This window comes from Vombatus ursinus, unplaced genomic scaffold (assembly GCF_900497805.2).
Source record: "Vombatus ursinus unplaced genomic scaffold, bare-nosed wombat genome assembly UNPS02010219.1, whole genome shotgun sequence".
In the NCBI taxonomy this organism is placed as follows: Eukaryota; Metazoa; Chordata; class Mammalia; order Diprotodontia; family Vombatidae; genus Vombatus; species Vombatus ursinus.
In genome coordinates, this window is record NW_020949997.1 from 4,366,946 (window position 1) to 4,391,064 (window position 24,119).

At 42.0% G+C, this 24,119-nt stretch overlaps 1 protein-coding gene across 2 annotated transcripts in view; it reads left to right on the forward strand.

Moving 5' to 3' along the window:
- The first annotated feature begins 1,846 nt into the window (after positions 1 to 1,846).
- The window catches only part of ZNF395 (zinc finger protein 395), a 73,977-nt gene continuing 51,704 nt past the window's right edge, over positions 1,847 to 24,119 (forward strand). For both annotated transcript variants that reach the window (XM_027853934.1, XM_027853935.1), the window contains exon 1: positions 1,847 to 1,870. The gene's annotated coding sequence lies outside the window, so the exon portion shown is untranslated. The remainder of the gene's footprint in view (positions 1,871 to 24,119) is intronic.

The following is a 24,119-nucleotide window of genomic DNA, read 5'->3' on the forward strand; positions in this document are numbered from 1 at the left end:
CAAATGTGACCTTAACTAGCTATGTAACCCTGGGGAAGTCACTTAACCTCTGTGTGCCTTAATCCACTGGAGAAGGAAATGGCAAACCACTCCAGCATCTTTGCCAGGAAAACCCCACGGACAGTATTGGTGTGATATGGTCCAGGGACAGGACTGAACAAATTCCTGACTCCAAGTCTATGTCCACTAGAGTGGCCTCTCAATTCTATATTTTGGTCAAGTAATGGAAATATTTCTAAATTAATATAAGATGAATTATATAACACTTACGGTAAGCATTTGTTTATTCAGGAAGATGTCTTTAAGTTTGCACTGATTCTCTGGTGACAGAAAAAAAACCCCACACCGAGACAGCTAACTAGTAATTTGCTTAATGATAAGAAATGTTCCTTAGGAGTTTAGGTTGTATCCATGTTTTTCCTTTTTCTTTTTGGTCTGGACCTGTGACTACCACTTGGGAAGCCCAGATATGGAAATTTACTCCCCTAATAGAGAAGCGGCTCATCTGCGGTTTAGTCTCCCATAGTTTCGTAGGGCACTGAGAAAGGCTAAGTGAGCAAACACAGCCAGTGTGTTACTTCCAAAAAAAAAAAAGGGCAAGAAAAATAACATGCAAAACACTGAACTAAATGGTTTACGTATAAAGAATGTTCCAGAATTTTTGCCAACTGTTCTTAAAGGGTGGTGGTAGTTATTCTGTTAATTGTAATGAATGACTTGTTTTTATTTAGGTATTCACCTGGGCACCCAGGGAACCCCAACTCAGTTTGGTCTGGTCTGGTCTCTACCAAACGGAGAATCGAACAGTTACTTCTGCGTCGTGTCATCAATTCTCGCTAGGTCACAAACGTCCCCACCATCACACGTTTCCCCCGATGGTGGTGAGAGGAGCCAATGTTGTGTTATGAAAGGGCTCCCTTTCCCCTCCCTTATCGGTTCTAGGAACGCTAAGGAACCTCCCTGGAAAGTGCAAACAAGTCAATCCGGCCTGATTCTGCTGGGGAGAGATGAGAAGAGAGGAAAGCAAGAGGCTGGTTAGCCTTCCAGCCACCCCCGCCTCCCCGATCACCCCTCCCCCCCGCAGCTGGCCACCAGCCCAGGTCCAGCCCGGTGGCCTGGGCCCCTCTCCCATCCGAGACACAGAGTTTCTGGCTTTCGTCCTGGCCCTGAGCCTCGGCCCCATACTCGGGGAAGGAAACGCCTAAGCACGACCATTATTATTCTTTTCTTTTCTTTTTTAAACACAAAACTAGACAACCAACTTTGGTCGGGTTTGTGATTCAGCCAAAAAACAACAACCCAACACTTTGCTTCGGTTAGGGGGTTCGGCAAACGAGCACGCCTCCTTCCGAGTTTTGGCTCCCAGTGCGGGCAGGTTTGGGCTTATGTTTCAGCAGAAGGGGGGGGGGGGGGGGGGGGGGAGGGGAGGGGGCCGAAGCCGAGCGTGCGGCGCATGTGCAGGAAGAGCCGGGAGAGCCAGCACTTATTGAGCACCCGCTGTGTACCCGGGGCCGAAGCCCGGAGCTGCTCGGGGGGACGTGTGGACGAGCCGCCAACAGCGTGCGTGCGTGTCCGGAGGGAGGAGGCGTGGATCTGGCTCGCGCGGGGCGGGGAGGAGGAGGAGGAGAAGTAGGAGGAGGAGGAAGGCTGGGGAGCGGGGAGCGGGGAGGGGGAGAGGGGTGGGTTGGGGGTGTGTCTCCCGTCCGCTCCCTTCCCGGGGCGGGAAATCCGGGCCGGGTTGTGGCCGCGGCCGCGTACGTGAGCGCTGTGTCCCGGGGAAAGGCTGGCCAGGTGGGCGCGCACGGAGCCAAGGCGGGCGGGCTGCGCGGGGCCGGGCCGGCGGCGCTGGACGAGCGAGGCGAGCAGCGCGGTAACTTCCCACGCCCGCAGGACCCCGGGAGGGACGCGGGCCCGGCGTGGCTGGGGCAGGGGCCGGCGGGCGCGGGGGTCGGGGCTGGGCTGGCGGTGAAGGGGGGGCGATGCGGCAGTGCACCCGACGGGCGGAGAGGTGGGGGGGGGTGCATGCCCGCTGCTCCGTCCCCTGCTTATCTCTCTTTGCTCCCCGACCCCCTCCTCCCCCTCCCCCCTCCTCCCCTTCTCCCCCTCCTCCCTAACTTTGCGCCCCTTTTCTACCCCCACCCCCGACGGCTGGCGTTCAAGGGCGCCTTGTGCCTCCGCTACCCCCGGCCCCCGGCGCAGCGCTCGCTCCTCCCGCCCGCTGCTTTCAATCTCCACCCACCCACCCTCCGGAGCCTGGCTTCTGGATGCCTCCCGTCGCCGGTCCCACCCTCCTCTCCCGCCCTTCTCCTCGGCTCGGGGTCCCCTCCCCGCCCCCCCTCGCCCCTTCGCCGCGCTCCCCTCCAGTCGTGCACGGTTTTCTTCTTCCTCCCCGGCGCCTCGACTCTCCGGAGAGTTATTGGCCGGCCCGGTGGGGGCCTGGGAGAAGGGAGTTTGTGCGGTGGAAACATGATTGGAACCGCAGAATTCGCCTCCGCTCCCTTATAGGGGGAGACCCTCCGAGTTGGAGGTTTTTAACTCCTTCACCTTGGGATTGGCTCTGAATGTGGTGAAGGGTGGGTGGAGGGAGTGCGGAGTGTGTGCGAGTCTCGCTGTTTTCCCTGCAGGAGCAGGCAGTTTAGACCAGCTAACCCCCGCTCCAAGTGGGCGGGGAACGTTTTGACCGGGCAGGCCGGGCACATTCCCATGATATTAGACCACTAAGGCACCGAGGTTACAGTGCTGCCCACCGCTTTCTGGAAAAGAGCAAAAAGTCCACTCCTTCAGTCCGTCATCTATAGGTCCTGAATAGATAAAGCATTTATTAAGCACACTGTGCAAATAGACACTCCTGAGAGCATACTCTGGGCAGAGTTCTGGGTAGGGGAAATGGAAGGCCTGGTTCCTATTGTCAAGGAATTTACAACTTCAGGTTCTGAACAAGCCCGCTCTGCTCCAATATTTATAAAGTGCCTACTATGTGTTAGGCCCTGTGGGAATACCAAAAAAGGATTAAAAATCTCAACGTTTAGGAGTGTACACTCTGGTTGAGGGAGACTAGGGAATGGGCATTTATTAAGAGCCTACTATGCGCCAGGCACTGTGCTAAGGGCTTTATGAATAGTCTCATTTACAAGACACTACAAGTGCTGAATGCATAAATAACTGTTAAGGAAATTTTAAAAAAATAATAGTGGGGTGGGTTTTACCAAGAAGATTTCCAGGAGGAGGTGAGTTTTGAAAGGTACACAGACTGGGAGACCAGATAGATGGAGGAGATGGTAAACACATTTGCCTTTTCATCAACAAGCATTTCTTAAGCATGCATTTATTAAGCACCTAATCAGTGCCCAGCATGTATTAGGCTTGGAGGATACAATGATAAAAATTAAAGTTTTTGCTTTCAGTGCATTTGCATTCTTTTGGGGGAAGGACAGGTGCACATATAGGAGTATAGAAAATACAAAGTATTAAATAGAAAGTAATTGTGGGGGGAAGCACTAGCGACTGGGGGGAGAGGATTAGGAAAGGCCTCATGGAAAGAATAGAAGGTCCATTCATTTATTTAACAGGTGGAGGGTTCAAAAGCAGTATTAAGGCATAGTTCCAATACTTGAGGAGCTTGTAATCTTATTGGGGAGACAATAGGTAAAGCAGTTAATTAGCACTAACTGGCACTATAATTAAATGCTAAAACATTGCTGCCAACATATGTGCAGTAGCAGTTAAAGGAAGTGATTGATCTTTATAGGTAAAAAAAAAATTGTCAAGTAATGCCTCTGTTTTCCAGCAGTTAAACAAATTTTTGAATTCAGCAAAAATAGGTACCTACTGTATACAGAATACTACATCCTAGGCATTGGTGGGAGACACCAATATACATAAGACAAGTTCCTAGCCTTCATGTAACTTATAATAAGTGAATATAGCACCTATGTATGTGATCTCTCCCCTTCCAGATCTAAATCAATAAAAGTATAAATTAAGTAACTAATGCAAAATAGAATGTTAAGAGTGACAAGAGGCTTGAAGTAGGTGAGATGTAAGCTGGGTCCTTAAGGATAAGTGAGATTTCAGTAGGTGTAGGGAAGAGGTTGTTCTTGGCGTGGATGGGTCTTGTGCAGGTGGAAATAAAACACGGCTTCTTTGGGTGACTGGTGAAGAGACCACCTTGGCTGTATCAGAGGGTGCCTGTTGATGAAGTACTTTGACACTAGATTGAGAAGGTCCTTGAATGCCAGACTGAGATGTTGAACTCTGTAGTAACAATGAGCCATTGAAGGTTGTGCAATATATGGGACCAAGTATAAGAGGAATAAGCATTTATATAGCATCTGCTATGTGTCAGACACTGTGCTGAGTGCTTTACAAATATTATCTCATTTGATTATCATAACAACCCTGGGGAATAGGAAATATTATTATTCCCATTTTATGTATGAGGAAACCAAGGCAGACAACTTAAGTGACTTGCCCAGAGTCACATAGGAAGTGTCTGAAGCTGGGTTTGAACTTACATCTTCCTGACTCTTGTCCTAGCTTCTGAACTCTGGCTCATTTAAAGAAATTTTTTTTTTAAATAGGAGTTGTTTGTAGGACATTCCACTGAAGACCTCTGATGCTTCATTGTGGCTGGGAGGTGACCCTGGATTCTTGAAGGCTTTACTAGGGGAGGAATTTAAGTTCTGGGTGGTACTACTAAACTGGAAAGTACTGCCCAATGACAGACTGTATACCTGTCACCCAAAGGCCAGCTACGTTTGGGGAGGCTCAATACCAGTTGACAATAGGAGGATGTAATTTTTAAAATTTGTGACAAGTCATGAAGTATCTTTGAGGGCAAAAAGGGGTTACCATCTGCCTTGACAGAGGATCTTCCTGCATTGGAAGAATCATTGATTCTTGTATTGCTTTTAGGACCAATTAAAGCAGCAAGATCTTGGAAGCAACCAAGAAGGATGGAGGCTATTGTAATATTCTGGATATAAGATGATAAAGCCTTGGACTAGGGTGAAGATTGTAGAAATGGAAAATAAAGGGTGAATTTGAGATATTAATGGCAAGAGAAAATGGTAACAATGTTGGGGGCAGGGCAGAGAACAAACATGAGTAGAAATTGGTTTCAAACTTGGGAGACCAAGAAGGTGGAGTTACTTTTGGTGGTAGTGGGGAAATTAGGAAGATATGTCTATTTGGGGGAGGCATGATTGACTTTAGTTTTAGAAGTTTCAGCTGTTTGGCAAAGCATCTATATGGAGAGAAATGTTTATTAGGCACTAGGAGATGTCAGCTTGGTGAGAAGACAGAATTGCAGATGTCGATTTTTGAGTGGCATTTAAACCATATGAGTAGTAGATGAGCCCTAGAAGGGAATGAGCTATGTGGGATAGTCCAACCCAACTCAAAACTCACCAGGACCAGATTCCACCTTGCATGACTCCATTGCCCTTAGCTCCAGTCCAAGGCTCTGTGTCAGCTCCCAAAAGATACACCTGGCTGAGACATGGGGTGAGGTAAGAGTAGGAAGGTTAAGTTGGAAAGGAGGGGAACCTAGGGTCAGGAAGGTCAGCAACTGCAATAGGAGTTGGGCTTTCCTGGGAGTAAGTTGAGTTATGTGTTTGGAAGTAGATTGGCTTTAGGTGATCTTCGCTGAGTCCTCAGCATCCCAAAATTCTTTTTTTTTCCTTTTTGTTTTTTAATTTTTAGGCAGTTGAGGTTAAGTGACTTGTCCAGGGTCACACAGCTAGTGTGTCAAGTGTTTGATCTGAGGCTGGATTTGAACTCAGGTCCTCCTGACTTCAGGGCTTCTATCCACTGTGTCACCTAGCTGCCCCCCAAAATTCTTAATGTATGCTTGCAGACCAGTGAGAATGGTTCCGTTTGACCCTGTCTTGAAGATGAAAGGGGAAGTGGAATTTGGAGATTTGGGGACAGGAAGGGACTTGGTCAAAGGCAAAAGTTGGTGGGGAAAAAAAGAAGTTATACTCTATGTAATCCTTGTTCCTTTTGGTCTTTGATCTTGAAGGTATCCAGTGAGGGAATGGTGTGAGTAGACTAAGTTATATCAGTATATGTATGTGTATACATATGTCTCTGCGTATGTGCATGGGTGTGTGTATATGTATGTGTATATGTACACATACTTATATAACATATACACACATTTATATGTGTACATACCCACTCATATGTGATCTATGGGATTAGTAGAGTGGGAACCTAATTCACTAAATTCACTAAAGACTTGTAGTTAAGGCATATTGAGTTTTTTCCTTTATCCTCTTTTTAAGATTTGAGATTCCTCTATTGGACTTGGCACCCCACCTAGATTGAAGGCGTGGGAAGGAATCCTAGGTCTAGGAAACACTGGGTTCTCTCCAGAGCCGGTGTCCTTCCTGTTCCACACTGTTTGCTTATGATCTGGGATTGGGGTGACCAGTGGCTTAACACACAGACAGAGGGGGACTGTCCTTCCTGTGGCCCAAGCTCTGCCAACCCTTCACTAGGTTGATTTAGCATTGCTTAGTTGCTTCCTGCAGTCTCAACTTGCAACATCGGAGAGTTGAGGGTTTGGGGGGGATGTGTTGTGTGAAAAGATTGCAGAGTTGCAGGATGAGCAACATGCTATACTGTTATGGGGTTGGATATGAAGCTGTGGCTACTAATCCTCTTTTCTTTCTGAGGGCAAGGACCGTGAATTATCAAGTGAGAACTCCTTCCCACAGTCATATGTTACTCACTATTACGAAAAAAGTATTACGTGGATGGCAAGAAATATAAGTCCTACTGGATTATTCACTGTTAAGGGATTTTCATTCCTGTTTGGGTGTCTGCTATTTTTAAAGCTATTCTTCCTAGGTGTCGTCAGAGATGCAAAGGAAGAAGACAAGGACCTTACCCTCCATGAGCTTACAGTCTAGTTTGGGTCACATTGCACCCTGGGACTCAATTTCCATATCTGTAAAGTGAACAGGGTGGGGTGGATTATTTCTAAGAGAAGGATTCAATGATTCTACTAGTAAGTGCCTGAGGACAGTTTTGACTTTAGGTCTTCCTGACTCCAGGTCCAGTGCCCTAACCACTGTGCCACCTAGCTACCTTGTTGGGGAATGATGGGAAACAAGATTGGAAAGGTAGGTTGAAGCTGCATCATAGAGGGTGTTGAATGTTGGGTTAAGTTTTATTTACGTTATCTGGTAGGCAATGGGAGGACATTAGAAGTTCTTTAGCAGAAAAGTAACATTTTGAAAACTGGCCAGAGAGGGAGACGAAGAAGGAGAGGAAGAGAAAGGGAGGAAAGAAGAAGGGGGAGAGAAAGAGATATTGATTGTGTAGGATTGATTTGTTGGAACCAGATCAATGGAACACTAATTCTGAGCCATTGGCTGAGATTTTTGTAATGTTTTTGGTTTGGAATTTTCCATTGAAGTGATCATTCTGGGGAGATTTGACCTGCACTTTGCATTTTAAAGGATACCTCTTGTGTTTTGAGGTTACCCCCATTTTTTCTTTCACATGCTAATATAAATGAATCTTGTCATATACTGACTCTGATGTCATTCAGTTGCTTGGTGTGTCCAGATTGCTTTGCATTACATTCCCAGGCAGTGGTCACAAGGTGTGAAATGCACCTCTCGCCCCTTCTAGGATGAAAGAGTGAAATCAGGAAGGATGATTGTATGGCCATCTCTCTATATCCCTGAGAAACTGTTTCAGTTACAGGGTAAGATATATACAATTACATAAAGATTCAGAGTTTCTTCAGGATATCTGATTTAACCCCAGGTTATTTCTGGTCTGAAAGACTTTCAGGAAACCAGGTTAATTCTGGTTTGTAATCAGGCTAGTTTAGTGTGGAATTGCCATGGCTGTCTAGAGAATCAAAATCTTTGCCATGGCTCTGGAACTGATATCATCATCTCCCAAGTACCCTACAGGTCAAAGTGATTAGATAGAGACACATTGTTCATGCTGCCATATGTAAGGCAGAAAAAACTAGAATTTTGAAAATTGGGTTTTTAAACATTTTCATCAGAATACCTTTTGTTAATTACTTTAGTTAAAAATACACTAACAGTTATAGAGACAGAGTATAAAGATAGATTACTAGGAACCAACATGGGTTCATTAAGAACAAATCAATGCTACACTAACCTCATTTCTTTTAAAAGTTTTCAAGGGCCTCATTAAATTGATAAATTAGGGGAGAGACTTAGCATTTTGATTTTAACGAGGTATTTGACAAAGTCATGTTTTTAGTCATAAAGATGACTAAATACATGTGGGCCAGCTGATAGTATCCTTAGGTCAGGATCAGCATCTGTGCATTAACTATTTATAGTTTTTTTTTTAATGTATAGCTTCTTAAGTTTTTCTTTGGCTCTTTTAGTTAAACCAAATATAGGAGTTAGTAGCTATATGCTGATTCATCACATTGACAGGGAAATGAATTACTTTGAGCAATGGATTGCCAGTGTAATAGGCAAGTAAAGTCTTAGGCCTGGAGCTTTTATCCGTCCTACCATCATTAGGTTGTTATACTTGGGCCCCTTCTTAGTTGTTGACTCTATTTACATATGTTCCCTCTTCCCTCTCCCCCTTGGCTTCCTTCTTACCTATGTTCCCTCTTGTTCATATCTCATGGACTGAGGCCCAGATTCTTCTGCTTTTCAAGGTGACAATTAGTTAATCTAATAACTTCATGGAGAAGGATCTATTATCTCCTAGAATCCTCCATTTAATTCCTAGGTAGCACATGCACGTTATAATTAGGGCCTTTTAGAGTCAATCACTAATTGATTTGGCTTTATTATCATATTATCTTGTATAAATTAAACAGAAAAACAAAAAAAAAGTATGTCAGTATAGCTTGATAAAAAAAATTTCGCTGGCATTGATTGAAAAAAATATAAAACATAATATGGCTCTTCAAAAAAACTTACTTTTGGGGGCAGCTAGGTGGCGCAGTGGGTAGAGTCATGAGGACCTGAGTTCAAATCCACCCTCAGACACTTGACACTTGTCATTTAACCCCATTGCCTATTGCCCACCCCCAAAGACTTATTTTTGAAGAATATCATGATGCCAATAAGTTGGTGATATCTTTATTAGAGGAATTCAGTAAAATATACTCAAAAGAATGTTGATTAACAACTCTATGTCAGGAAAGAGTGGTGTGTCTCTGGCAGAGTGTGATGGGACTCTGTCTCTGGTCCTTTCTTGTTTGACAGTTTTATCACTAACTCCCTGAAAAAAGTTCTGCTTACCAGATTGGCACAGTAGACAGAAGGTTGAAAAGGCTAGTTAATGACATCTTGGAGATGGTTGATGTGTTGGATGACTGAATCAAGATGCAAAGTGATCCCTGTAGAATGGAATCCTGGGTCAAAATCAAGAAGATGGAATTGAGCAGACCTAAACAGAATATATCCAATTCATGTGGCATAGATCTGAGAGAAATGCTCATGTCTAGATCACGAGAAATAATAGTCATATGGCATTCTTATTTTGGTCATCCTACACCTGGTTTATTGTGTTGAATTCTGGGATACATATTTTAAGAAGAAAATGAACAAAGTCCAGAGGACAAGAAGTCTGACACATGAGAAAAGGTTAGAAGCGCTGGGAACGTCTAGAAGAAAAGGAGTTGGTGATTAACTTCATGTATTTGGTAGATTGTCTTGTAGAAGAAGACTCAGAATTGTAGGCTGTCAGAGCTGGAAGAGCTCCAGAGGATGAGGTTAGGACCAATGGGGGGATGCTGACATAAAGTAAATTTCCTCTCAGTATAAGGGAAAAAAGGCTTAAAGTAGATCATCAGAGAGATGAATAACTAGAAAAGTAAGTGAGATGGTCATGTAGTAAGAGACAAGGATGACTGATGGAAGGCTTGCATGTCTAGAACTCCCCTAGCATATTGGATGCACTGTGAAGGGCATGGACCAGCATTACACAGAATGAGGGGGTACCCATACCAATTAGATCACAGATTTATCAATATATAGAAGTATAAAGAAATGTGTCATTACTAGAACTGTTAGGAAAAAAAGTGGAAAAAGAGCTATTCTATGAGAGAATTCTATATTACTGGAGGCTGGGTTATCACCTGTCAGAAATATTGAAGGGAGTCCTCCTTCATTGAGTAGCAGCTAGTCTAGACCTAAAGTAAGGTCTCTTTGAATTCTTAAGGTTCTCAGAATGTAAGATATGATCGTGTTGATTGGTATCACTAATGAGGCATTATAGATTCTAATTATATGGTGTCTATGACAATGTATTTATATGACATTTTGGGAAAAGATTTCAAAACTAGATAAGCCATGAACTGACTCTTCAATAAAAACATTTATTAAATGTCTACTATGTTCAGGGCACTGTGCTATGTGCTGGAGATACAAAGACAGAAGTGAAATTGCCTCTGCCTTCAAGGAGCTTACCATAATAGTTAGAAAAACTGAGTGATAATGTAGACAGAATACCAGCCTTGGGGTTAGGTGTCTAGGTGTGATTTTGGGCAAGTTGCTTAACGTCTCACAGCCTTGGTTTTCTCATTTGTAAACTGGTAATAGATGGCTTAGTGGATCGAGCTGTGGGCCTGGAGTTGGGAAAACCAGAGTTCAAATCCAGCCTCAGACACTTACTAACTGTGTGACCCTGCGCAAGTCACTTAATCTCTGTTTGCCCTACTCTAATACACTGGAGAAGGAAATGGCAAACCACTGTAGTACCTTTGCCAGGGAAATCCCAAATGGGGTCACAAAGAGTTGGACACAACTGAGTTGACTGAACATCCTTGATTGATTGATTATCCATCCTTCTGTGGAAGGACTTTGGTAATGGGGAGCACATAACCTCCTTGGGCAACCTGTTTCACTTTGGACAACTCTCATTTTTAGGAAGTTTCTCACATTTTAGGAAGGACTTTGATGAGTTTGAGAGTGTCCAAAGGAAGGCTGCAAAGATGGTGGAGGAACTTGAGTTCTTGCCAGATGAAGATTAATTGAAAGAACTAAGAATGTCTTCTAGACTGAAAAAGAGAAGACCTGGGAGAGTGTGATTGATAGCCGTAGTCAGGTATTTGAAGGGCTGTCATTTAGGGGGGATGGCTTAGACCTATTTTGTTTGGCTCCCAGATCTGAACCTAGGATCATAGATTTAGAACTGGAAAGAATCTTAGAGCCCATCTCATTCAATCCCTTTATTTTATACTTGAGGAAACTGAACCTCAGAAAGATTCTGTTGACTTGTCCAGGATCATAGAGAGATGGTAAAGGTTGTCAGAGGTGGCATCTGACTCCACGTCCATTATTCTATCCACTCTGCACCTTGCCTCCAGATGTGAGCTAAACCAGGGCAGAGTACTGCAAGTCTACCACCTCTTGACATGTATACCTTTATTAACCGAGCCTAGATCTGAGTTAGCTAGTTTGGCTGCTGTATCACACAGCAAGCACGAGAATACTTGTGAAGTGCTTGTTAAACCTTGAAGCACCATATAAATGTCAGTTCCTTATTGAGAAGCATCAGAATATGTTGGAATGACTACTGTTCCATGTTGGAGTTGGGGAAGATTGGATGAGTCCTGCCTCCTTCTATGGCTGAGAACTTACTAGGCTAGAATACAGTAGGGCAATTTCCTCTTTAGTCCTGGCTGGTCTCTTTGTCTTTCTGATTATAGCCTAAGGTCACATTAGCTTTTCTGGCTGCTGTATATGCCACTGTTCACTCACATTGAACTTGTCATCCACTGAAAACTTTCAGATCTTATCCAGCAAACTGCTCTCCAGGCAAGCCTCTCCTTTTTGTACTTGGGAAGTTGACTTTCTGAAATCAAGGGTGAGACTTCACATTTATCCTTTGTAGATTTCATTCTGGTAAATCTGGCCCAACATTCAAGGTTGTCAGGATGTTTTTGAATCTTTGTGCGGTCATCCAGTATTGTAGCTATCTCTCCTAGCTTTGTTGAAGTGAAATGTCATAAATATGCCTCAGGTCTTTATTTATTATTATTTTTTTTTATTAACCTGGTTAAATGACAACAGAGAAACAATTATAGATCCCTGGGGCACTCCACTAGACACCCCCCCCCTTCAAGGTGTCATTTAATTATTAGGGTCTGGGCTTTCAGCTGGTTCCAAATCTACATAATCAGACAATTAGCTAGACCACTGGCTAGGTGGTACAGTGGATAGAGCACTGAGTTAGAAATCAGGAAGACTGATCTTCATGAGTTCAGATCTGGCCTTAGATGCTTACGAACTTTGTGACCCTGGACAAGTCTGTTTACCTCAGTTCCTCATCTGTAAAATAAGCTGAAGGAGGAAATGGCAAACCACTCGAGTGTCTTTACCAAGAAAACCCCAGATGGGGTCATGAAGAATTAGACATGACTGAAAAACGACTGATCAGCTAACTCATTATTTTCTATGTTGTCCACAAGGATATCATGAGATCTTTGTCATGTTTTGCTGTAATCTAGGTAAACTTTATCCTGGAGAGGCATCCGGGTGGCTCAGTGAACAGAGTGGTGGGCCTGAAGTCAGGAAGATGGGAATTAAAATTCGGCCTCAGACACTTAACTTAGCTCTGTGATTTTGGCCAAGCCACTTAACCTGTTTGCCTCATTTCCCTCAACTACATAATGGGAACAGTAATAGCATCTACCTCACAGGGTTGTTGTGAGTATCACAGAGATAATGTTTGTAAAAGTGCTTGGTACAGTGACGGGGCTGGGGAACCTTCAGCCTCGAGGCCACATGTGGCCCTTTGACTGAATCCAAACTTCACAGAACAAATCCCCTCAGTAAAAGGATTTGTCCTGTAAAACGTGGACTCAGTCAGAGGGCTGCACTTGAGGACCTAGAGGGCCACCTGTGGCTTTGAGACCATAGGTTCCACACCCCTGGCTCTAGCACATAGTAGGCAATGTAGAAATGCTTATTTTCCCTTCCGTCCCTCCATAGTCAAGTTGTCTGACTTGGAATCACGGAAGACCTGGGTTCTAAACTTGCCTGTGATGCTTACTGGCTATGTGACCGTGGATAAAACCTTTAACTTCTCTGAACTTCAGTTTCCTTATCTGTAAAAAGGAAATAAGATCAGTGGTACTTTCTTCAGCAGGGTTGTTGGGAAGGTCAGATGAAATGATGTTTGTCTACATCAAAAAGGAAACAAGGTTAGGTTGGACTGACCTGTTCTTGATGAAGCCATCTTGTTTCTTTATGATTGCAGTACACATTTCTGGATGTTTACTAACCATCCCTTTAATAATTACATTCTAGGATTTTGCTAGGATTTAAATTCAGACTCATTGGCCTATAGTTTGTATAATCCACTTTCAAACTTAAAAAAAAAAAAACCAACAACAACAAAACATGACATTTGCCCTGCAGCACCATTTATGTTTTCTGCATTATTCCAAAGGTCACTGACAGTGTCTCAGCAACTGCATGTGCCAGGTTTTTGTTTTTAAAGTATCTTGGGTTGTAGTTTGTCCTACCTGGGGATTGAACTCATTGAGAGTTGGTGGCTAAATGCTTTCATGTCACTTAACTTATCTTGGGTTTCAACTCCCTGTTAACCATTACCCTCTTCCCCCCTCAATTCTTCTCAGTCTATTGGGAGCCAGAACTCATCAGTTATAGAATGGGAGTGGATAACCTACAGCGAAGAGCTATATTTGCTACTTTATAACTTTGCTAACTTAAAGCTGCACGAAAATTTTTGGGACACCCCATATATGTTTGATCTCTTAGGTGACATCTCATTTCTTACCTCCATACCTTTTGTACTGGTGGTCCCCCATGTCAGATGTGCACTCCTTCCTCATATCTGTCTCATAGGATCCTTAGATTCCTTTGAAGCACATAGCATAGATGCCACCTGATTCAATCCACAGGCATTTATTAGTTGCTTGTTACATACCAGGCATTGTGCTCTGAATAGAAATACAAAAGTGAGAGTTTCTGCCCTCCAGGAGCTTACATTCTGTCTGGGGAGGTGGTGGGGACATTTGGATCATATTCCCAAATATAGACAAATAGAAACTTTATACAAAATGATTTGGAGGAGGAAAAGCCAACAAGTGGGTGAATAAGGAGAGGCCTGTTGAGGAGCATGGTTCCAATAGGGTACATCCTGTGCAAAGACATAGTGGGTTAGACTATTTTGGCTGGAATGTGGAGCATGTGAGCAGGAGTAATGCGTAATTGGTTGAGAAAGACAGGCTGGACTCAAGATTGTGAAGGGCTTTGAATGCTGCACCAGGGAATTTGAGTTTTATCCCAGAGGTAATAAGGAGCCTCTGGAACTTTTTGTGCAAGAGAGTTAGAAAGAAATGGGTTAGACCTCTGCTTTAGGAAAATCACGTTGGCAGCTCCGTGGAGGATTTGTTGAAGAAAGGAAAGCCTGGATGCAGAGAGATCAAGTAGGAGCCTGGTGTAATCATCTGAGTAGGAGGTGATGCAGAATTGAAGAATTGTTTGTGGAGTGAGGGAAAGGAAATGGCCAGACTTGGCAATGTTGATTGAGGAGGTGGCCTTGACAAGATTTGACAAATTGATTGACTAAGGAGGCTCTCCCCCACATCTATTAGCACTCTTTCTTGAAATTACTTTGTATTGCTTTCTGTATACTTTGTTTTCACTTATGCATATGATGTATCCTCTCTTCTTTTCCCCAGAATATAAACCCCTTGTGGGCAGGGACAGTTTACATTTTTTGTATCCTCCTGCATATAACAATGTCTTACATATAGATGTGCTTAGAAAATTGTTCATTGAATTCAGTTTGTCAATTCTTTTCCCTAAAATAAATGCATTGGGAATTAGCATTTTGGGGGAAAAGGAGGTTATTGTCAGTAGCCTTGGGTGAATTCTGGATCTTACCTTTGGTCCAGACCAGCAGTTCTCAAGCCTTTTGGTCTCAGAACCCTTTTTTTACTCTTAAAAATTATTGGACTTACCCCCAGAACCTTTTGTTTATGTGGGCTATACATATTGATATTTACCATAATTGAAATGAAAACATCCTATTGTTATAAAAATAGTTTTGACCCCACGAGCCGCCTTAAAAGGGTCTTGGGTACTGAGAACTGCTGTTCTAGAGTTCTTTTGAATATAAAAGGTAAGCTTAGTTTTGTTGCTAGAGGCATTCCTATTAATTGCTCTCGGTGTGTGAATGAGATACAAGTATACTCGATTAGGAATGTTTTCTTTGCAAATGTGGGGTACACAAACTTGAACCCTCACCTTCTAAAAGCACAAGGTTTTAGTAAAATAAATGAATAGAGAATTATTGGTTCAGTAGATCTGGGCAATGAAAAAAGTGTACGGAGATAAAAAACTGCAGAGAGGGAGGGGCACTAGAAATTGGAGAAACTTTGAGTAAAAATATTCCAGAAGAATGTAGCCCTCTGTTTCTTCATCTATGAAATGCGGGGGTTGGACTTTGATGATCTCAGAAGTTTCTTCCAGCTCGAATATTTTGTGCTTCTTATTTAGTCTCTCTCAGAAAATAAGATTGTCAGTTGATTTGAACTGTCAGTCTTTTCTATGTTTTCTTTCTTGACTGGTAGGTCAATTTGATTAAATACAGCCTTCTTGCTTTATTTTAAATTTAGTTTACACATATGATTTATATCAAATCCTTCCTGACCTTTTTCTTGGTTGAACTTCAGATATGACCCTTTAAAAAAAAAGGCAGTGGGGCTAGAGGAGACAGAACACAGCGAATATATTATACAGAGAGAGCCTTGGAAGGGGGATGGGAGCTAGGGTTTGTCAAGTCTAAGCTCCAGCTTCAGGTTGACTTCGCAGCAAATAGTTCTCTCTCTCTCTCTCTCTCTCTCTCTCTCTCTCTCTCTCTCTCTCTCTCTCTCTCTCTCTCTCTCTCTCTCTCTCCCCCCTCTCTCTCCCCCCCTCCCTCTCTCTCTCTCCCCCCTCCCTCTCTGTCTCCCTCTTTCCTCCCCCCCCCCAACTTAGAAACATCAGAGTACGGTATTCAGCAACCTCAGAAATCAGACCTTCATACTGGGTGAAATAATAATGGGGAGAGTGCTGGGGAAAAGGAATGAATTAAGAACTGGCAGCTTTGAGAGATGGGTTTATTTCAAGTTGAAATGTGTAAGAAGTCAACAGGTGTACCTCATGTGTCCTAGGATGAGCGTTAAGAATCCTTGCTGTATTTTAGTTTGCCTGTGTTTTGCCGGAGTGGGCCCAATGAAGAAATTGTACTGCCTACCATGCTTGCTGGAAAACAAAGCAGAAAGGGGGCAAGAAATAATAGAAGCACACAGCCATTATTATCCATTGAAGGTCAGAAGGCTATGAGCTCTTTTTGACAGGAGTAACTATGTCAAGGGAGAATTTTTCATAGTGTAGAAATTCATAGACATACATCTTCCTTCTTTTTTCTTTTTTCTTTTTTTTTTTTTTTTACTGAAAATGAATTGCTTTTAGTGTGCTGTTTTTAAATTTGTTATGTCCTCCATCCAATTTAATCTTATTACCTATTTTTATGGTGACTGTCTCCATGGTACTCAGGCTCTTTGCATAGCACAACAGAGATTTCACACATCTGATAGGACAGCTCAAAGTTCTAATTCCTGAAGGACAGTTTTAAAACATGTTATTAAAATTATTCTGCATTTCTGTAGGACTTTATAATTATGTACTGTTTTGTAGATTTTTAAAAAGTGCTTTGTCCTACACAAGATTTCTGTGAGGCAGGAAGTTACTATTCTTACTATTACTTACTATTACTATTAACAAGGTTACTATTCTTAACCTTGTTTAGGAGAGCTGAGGTCCTCTACACTCTCTGAAATCTTGGACCACTATTTATGATTTTAATTCTTGATTCTTTGATGATGAGTGCTATGGCATGGGCTGAATTACGTGTCACAAATATTTGAGAGTTGGTGATAGTAAAATAATACATTATATAGGTATAGTGTTCATGTACACATTTCAGTTCAAGATTACAACTCTGTAATGTAGGATGGTTGGGTATTACTCTTATTTTAACCAATTAGGGGAAACAAGGCCTAGAGAGATTAAGTTAAGGTTAAAAAGGTAATGGTAGCTCAAGACTAGAATCCTGGTCCTGTGACTCCAGATCCATTACTTTTGGTTATTATATACCACACTGCCTTTATCAGGCCCCTTGAGCCTTCCAAGCTCATAGAATTAAATGTACCATTCAGTGTGGATTTGGTATTTTGGGGCCAAGAGCTGTTATGGAATTGTGTGTGTGGTGTAGTTTCCTTTTTTTCTAGAGTGGTTGAGTGCTGAGTTGGAAGAACTCAAAAAGCTCCTGGGATATTCCTGGATTCCTCTGAGGCCCCTTTAACATTCATTCATTCTCTCCCTCTCTCTCTCTTTCTTTCTTTCTCTCTTTCCCCTCTTGCTTCCTCCTTTCCCTCCCTCCCTCTTTCTCCACTCCCTCCCTATTCCTCTCCCTTCCTCTTCTTCTCTCTGTCTCTCCCTCTCTTTGCTTCCTCCTTGAACTAGGACATAAACTTCACAGTTTGAAAAGCTACAGGGCTGGGCATGTGATGTTGAAACAAGATCCTGTGTTTCTTAGCACAGGGTCGACTAGAACCAGATGTGTTCTCCATTGTTGAACTCCTTACCTCTTTGAAACATGGTGTCAGGTCATTGTACTTTACCCTCCCTCCCATACCCCTTTAAAATATAGAAAGACCTAAGAAATCTTCCAAAAACAACATGCTATACATCAGCTACCTCCCTTCAGGCAGGTTCTGCACTTTAATAACCCAGACAAATAAATTACACTCTTTTGAGGGATTCTCTAAGTTGGGATGACCATGGAAATGAAATGAAAGAAACATTTATGAAGCATCTGTTACACACAAGGTATTGTGATAGGCTGGAAATATAAAAACCAAAACAGTTCCTGCCCAGAAGACGTTTCATTTCTATTGGAGGTGTTGAATTTGTAGGAGGTGGGGATTTTGTGTGGCCAAGGAAATAGGCACAGGTATATTTAGTGTGTGTTCAGTGCATATTCTTGCCTTTTGTGTTCAGCCTTTGGGGGAGGTGGGTAGAAGTGGAGAGCTGTTACTGAAAGAGGTTTCTTCTGTGTGCCTCACAATCAACTCCATTGTCATGGCATGCCACCTTTTTATAGGACTTTGGCCCTCGTCTTACAGGGTGTGTAAAGGAGAAAAGCCGGACGGTTAAGCAGCCACCTATAACTCTGTCTAGAAATTATGATACTGTTTCAGTTTAAGGCTAGTTAGGGCTCCTCGGAAGGATGGCAATGATTTGTGCTTTTTTTTTTTTTGTCAGCACGGGTTATTTTTATTAATAGTTTATTTATTAAAAGGTTATGGTCCATGTCTTCCTACATTTGCATTTCTAACCATCATTAAAATTAAAGAAATATTAGAGCCTGAGGGGGTCTTAGATATTATCTCTGTAATTCAATGACCTCATTTTATAGCTGAGGAAACTGATACCATAAATATCCATGGAACTTCTAGAAAACTGGGTCTATGGATATAGAACCTAGGAATTGTTAGACTGGGTCAGATCCATGGTCTCTCTAGCCTAGTATCCAATTGCCTACTGAATCCTTTGGGAATATGATACTGATTAGGACAGAGTTATAGGCTAACATGTTGTATTTAATTTTTTTGGTTTCTAATCCCTGTGATTGTCCCCTGTCTTTGGGATTTGATGGATGAGACTGTGCTGTTCATCGCTTTATGGTTATATCCTTCTCATTATTCTATCTTTTAAGGCTGAAAAACTCTAGACTTTTAAATCTGCCTTATATGGCAGCCCGCACCGTCGCCCCTTGCCCTTTCCTGCTGTCATTTCACTTGATCTTCTTTGCTCCATAATGTCTTTATGGAGGAACTAAAACCACAAACAGAGCCTTAATTTTTTTTTTTATTTGTGGGTACACGGTAGCTTTATATGTTTCTAAGGCCTTTTTTATCATCTCATGTCTCTTGTATGTCTTCTCCCATTATCTCCTCCTTTAGCTGTCTTACATGAAGAGGTGGTCCTTCTCCTTGTCAGGGCAAACAGGTGACGCCATTACACTTGTCTTCTCTAGTAGATTACAGCATGTATCATTCCCGCTCTCAATGATCTTCAGTTTTTCCCTTTTTATTGGCTGCTATTTTGTTTTCTCCCGTGTTTTCTCCCGAGCCTCCCAATCATAAAAAACTCACTTAATCCTATAGTTCCCTTTTTATTGGCTGCTATTTTGTTTTCTCCTGTGTTTTCTCCCGAGCCTCCCAATCATAAAAAACTCACTTAATCCTATAGTCTCTTCCCCTCCATGGTTAAGCTCTTTGAGAAGGCCATTTAAAAATCGGTTTCTCCCCTCTCCCTCCTCTTGTTCTCTTCTAAACCCTGTGCTTTGGATATCGTTCAGTTAAAACTACTCTCCTCAAGGGCAGTCAGATTATGCTGTGGATAGAGTATTGGTCCTGCAGTCAAGAAGACCTGGGTTCAGATCCTGCCTCAAACACTTACTAACTGTGAGACCCTGAGTAAGCTACTTAACCCTGTTTGCCTCAGTTTCCCATCTGTAAAATGAGCTGGAGAAGGAAATGGCAAACCATTCCAATATTTTTGCCAAGAAAACCTCAAATAGATTCATGGAGAGTCAGAGGTGAGTAAAACGACTTAGCAATAACGACAAACTCTCTTCAAAGATATCCGTGATCACTTAATTTCCAAGTCTAATGCCTTTTTCCAGTCCTCATTTTTCTTGATTTCTCTGAAGCTTTCAACACTGTTGATCACCTTCTTCGCCTGCATCCTCTCTCTAGGTTATCATGACACTACCTGGTTTTCTTCCTACCTCTCTGATGGCTCTTCAGTCTCCTCTGCCAGATCTTCATCCTAGTTACTCCCATTAAATGTAGGTATCCCTCTAGGCTCTGTCTTGGGTCTTCTCCTCTTTTCTCTTTATACCATTTCACTTGGTGATCCCATCAGCTCCCATGGGTTCAGTTTTCATCTGTATGTAGATGATTCTCAGATCTGTTTATCACTATGTCCTAAATGGAACCATTGTCTTTCCCTCCATACCTCCTCTTATGAATTTCCCTATTACTATAGAAGATACCATCATTCTTTCAGTCACCCAAGCTTATAACCCCTTGGTGTCTTCTTAAACTCTTCACTTGCACTCATACCACATATCCAGTCTGTTGCTGTCTTGTTGTTTCTACCTTTATAACATCTCTCATTACACCTTCTGTCCCCTAAAACCATCACCATCCTGATGCAGGCTCTCATCACCAGTCTCTCCCTTCTTCAGTCCATCCTCTATTCAGCTGCCTATATGATCTTTCTTTATCTTTTTTTTTTTAAATAATATTTTTCATTTCCCCCTAATTACATGTAAATACAATTTTTAACATTCATTTAAAAAATTTTTGAGTTCCAAATTCTCTCCCTCCCTCTCTCCTCCCTGAGATGATAAGCAATTTGATATAGGTTACACATGTACAGTCATGCAAAACATATTTCCATGTTAGTCATGTTATGAAAGAAAAAGAAAAAACCCACAAAAAAAATGAAAAATAGTATGCTTTGATTTGCATTCTGACTCCATCATTTCTTTCTCTGGAGTTCTTTCTCTGGTTCTACCTGGAGAACTTTGCATCAGTTCATGTAAGTCTTTCTGAAATCATCCTACTCATCATTTCTTACAGCACATTAGTATTTCATTACAATCATGCCAAAATTTGTTTGTCCATTCCCCAATTGATGGGCATTCCCTCAGTTTCCAATTCTTGGCCACCACAAAAAGAACTGCTGTAAATATTTTTGTACATGTAAGGCTTTTTCTCTTTTTTATGGTCTCTTTGGGAATACAGACCTAGTAGTGGTTTTGTTGGATTGATTGCTGTTTGAGCATAGTTCAAAATTGTTCTCCAGAATAGTTGGATCAGTTCACAGCTCCTTAAATAGTGCATTAGTTTCCCAATTTTCCCACTTCTCCAATATTTTTCGTTTTCCTTTTCTGTCATATTAGCCAATTTGATAGGTGTGAGGTGGTACCTCAGAGTTGTTTTAATTTGCATTTTTCTAATCAATAGTGATTTAGAGTATTTTTTCACATAACTATAGATAGCTTTGATTTCTTCATCTGAAAACTGCCTGTTCATATCCTTTGACTATATCAATTGGAGAATGACTTGTATTATTATAAATTTGGCTCAGTTCTCTATATATTTGAGAAATGAAGCCTGTATCAGAACCACTTGGTATAAAAAAAAATTCCCTCAGCTTTCTTCTTTCCTTCCAATCTTGATTGGTTTTGTTGTTGTTGTTTTGCAAAAAACTTTTAAATTTAATATAATCAAAATTAGCCATTTTACATCTTGTAATGCTCTCTATCTCTTGTTTGGTTATAAATTCTTCCCTTTTCACAGATCTGTCACGTAAGCAATTCCATGCTCCTCTGATTTGCTTATGGTATCACCCTTTATAGGGGCAGCTGGGTGTCTCAATGGAGAGAGTGCTGGGACTGGAGTTAGGAAGACTCATCTCCCCAAGTTTAAATCTGGCTTCACACACTTCGACCTTGGGCAGGTCAGTTAACTGTTTGCCTTAGTTTCTTAATCTTTTAAACGAGCTGGAGAAGGAAATGGCAAACCACTCATAACTTTGCCAAGAAAACCCTAAATGGGGTCTCGAAAAATTAGACACCACTGAAAATGATTGAACAACTAGCAAAAATAACCCTTTATGTCTAAATCGCATACCTATGTTGACCTTATCTTGGTGTATGGTATAAGGTGTTGGTCTGTACTTATGTTCTGCCATGCTGTTTTCCAGTTTTCCCAACAGTTTTTATCAAATAATGAGTTTTTGTCCCAGTGACATCTTTCTACAGCACAGGTTTGATCTATCATATCTGCCAGTCTTCCTGTTCTGTTAATTCCTGTGGCTCATTGTTATTTCCAGGACTGAATATAAAATTCTCTGTTTGGCTGTAAAAACCAAACACAGCCTGGCTCCTTACTACCTTTGCCGTCTTATGTTTTTTTCTCCCATCTATGAATCCTATGATCTAGCAACACTGCCTTCCATGCTGTTCCTCGAACATGACACTCTTATCTCCCTACCCTAGACTTTTTCACTGGCTGTTCCCCATTCCTAGAATGCTCTCTGCATCCTGCCTTTTCTGGTTTCCTTCAAGTCCCAGCTGCTAAATTCCTGTCTCTATGAGAAACCTTTCCCTATTCCCCTTCAAGCCATTGCCTTCCCTCTGTTGATTATTTCGAATTTTTCCTATAAATGTCTCGTTGCACGTTGTTAGCTCTGTGAGAGCAGGGATTATCTTTTGCCATTCCTTGTATCCCCTGTGCTTAGCACAGTGCTTGGTACATAATAAGCACTCAGTACATGCTTGTTGACAGACTATTAGATAATCACCAGGTTGCCTATTGGAATTTTCCAGCCATAACACTTCTTAAAAGACTGTTTCCAAAGTCTTAGAGGGGTTTCAGCAGACGTCTGAAATGAGTACTTTTCTTGATGATGCTTGGTATTTTGCTGGCATTTTGTAAGCCAGTGTAACAACAGGCAGGTGTTCTCAGGAAACAATTGACCATGATTCTTGAGTCCCTGCCTCCTGTAGCTTAGCAGAGCCTTTCATTTTGTATCTATAAATAATTTGGGTTTTTAAGTCCTCATATATGCTTCTGTTATTACTTACCTTCTTGGTTCGTTCTGGAATCCAGAAAAGCTGAACTCTGATTCTGCCACTGATAAGCACTAGCTTTGTTACTGTAGCAAATCAGCCTTTCTGAACCTCAGTTTCCTGGTTTGTTAAATGGGGGTTTGTTAAATAGTATACAGTACCTCACTCACAACATTGTTTGAGCTCAGATAAAAGTAAAATGTCAATTAAATGTCAGATTTGTTGTTGTCCTTGTCATAGAGACTGTCCCTATTGGTTTGGCGCTACCTGGAGAAGTATGCTGTCTCCCCACAAACTTAGAGATATCGTTGTGTTTCCTTTCCTTTATATCATTTATAGATGGTAAATAAGACTGACCTGAGCACCAATCTCTAGTTCAGACAGATGCCCACCTATTTCCTGGTATTTGTTTCCTGTCTCTTAAATCAGTCTTCTCCCATCAGAGAAAAGCCTTTCCCAGCTTGTCTCAGGGTGACTCAATTTTTTTTAATAGACTTTGGTATAGAAATTTGTCAATAGCTCAGTGTCTAAGGGATTTATATCCACTGATACCTGTTTGATTTACATGTGTATTTATCTCCTCAAAGAGCTCTAATGAATTAATCCAGCATTTCGTTATAGAAACCGTGTTAGGTTCTAATCTTTATTTTTGTTCACTGATTCTGTCCTTTAGGATAGCTTTTGGCAGTTTTCTTGGTATGGAGGTAAAACTCAGTGGTTTGTAATTACTCAAGTTGTCATACCTCCCCCACCCCCTTCCCTCTTAGGAATAAGGATCACATTTGCAATCTTGGGTCCTGTGGAATGGTAGCAGATTGTGACAAGTGATGATACAGTTTCCCAGTTATATCCTTGAGAGCTCTCGAGTAGCGGTTTTCTGGTCCCTGGTGGCATACCTGCATTCATTTGATCAGTTTAAGATTTGAACATCCTGAATATGGATCATAACTATCATAGGGGCATAGCTGTGAGCTCGAAGGGGCCTTGGAGGTCATGTGGTCCAGCTCCCTTATTTGACAGAAAAAGAAATAGACCTCAAAAGGTAAAGTGATTTGCCTGTAATTACATAGGTAGTAAGAAGCAGAACCAGGATTTGAACCCAAGCCCTCTGACTTTAAATCTAGTAATCTTTCCAGTATACCGTGATAAAGGAAGTTTCTGAGGGTATAGTCCTGGGGCTTGGAGAAGGGAACTATGATAGTTGGGTAGCTGTGAAGAATAGAACAGAAATTGTGCTCCCTCTGATATTGAACCTTGAGGCATAGCCCCAGTTACCTCATACTAGTTCTAGTTCTTGAGTTCTAACCAATGAGTAACAAAGATTAATTCTTTTAGCTTTCTTCTTTACCACCCTGCCTTCTGATTGACATATAGTGAGCAGCAGATAGTTAATGGAGAGGGGAAAGGGAGAATGGGCTCACAGA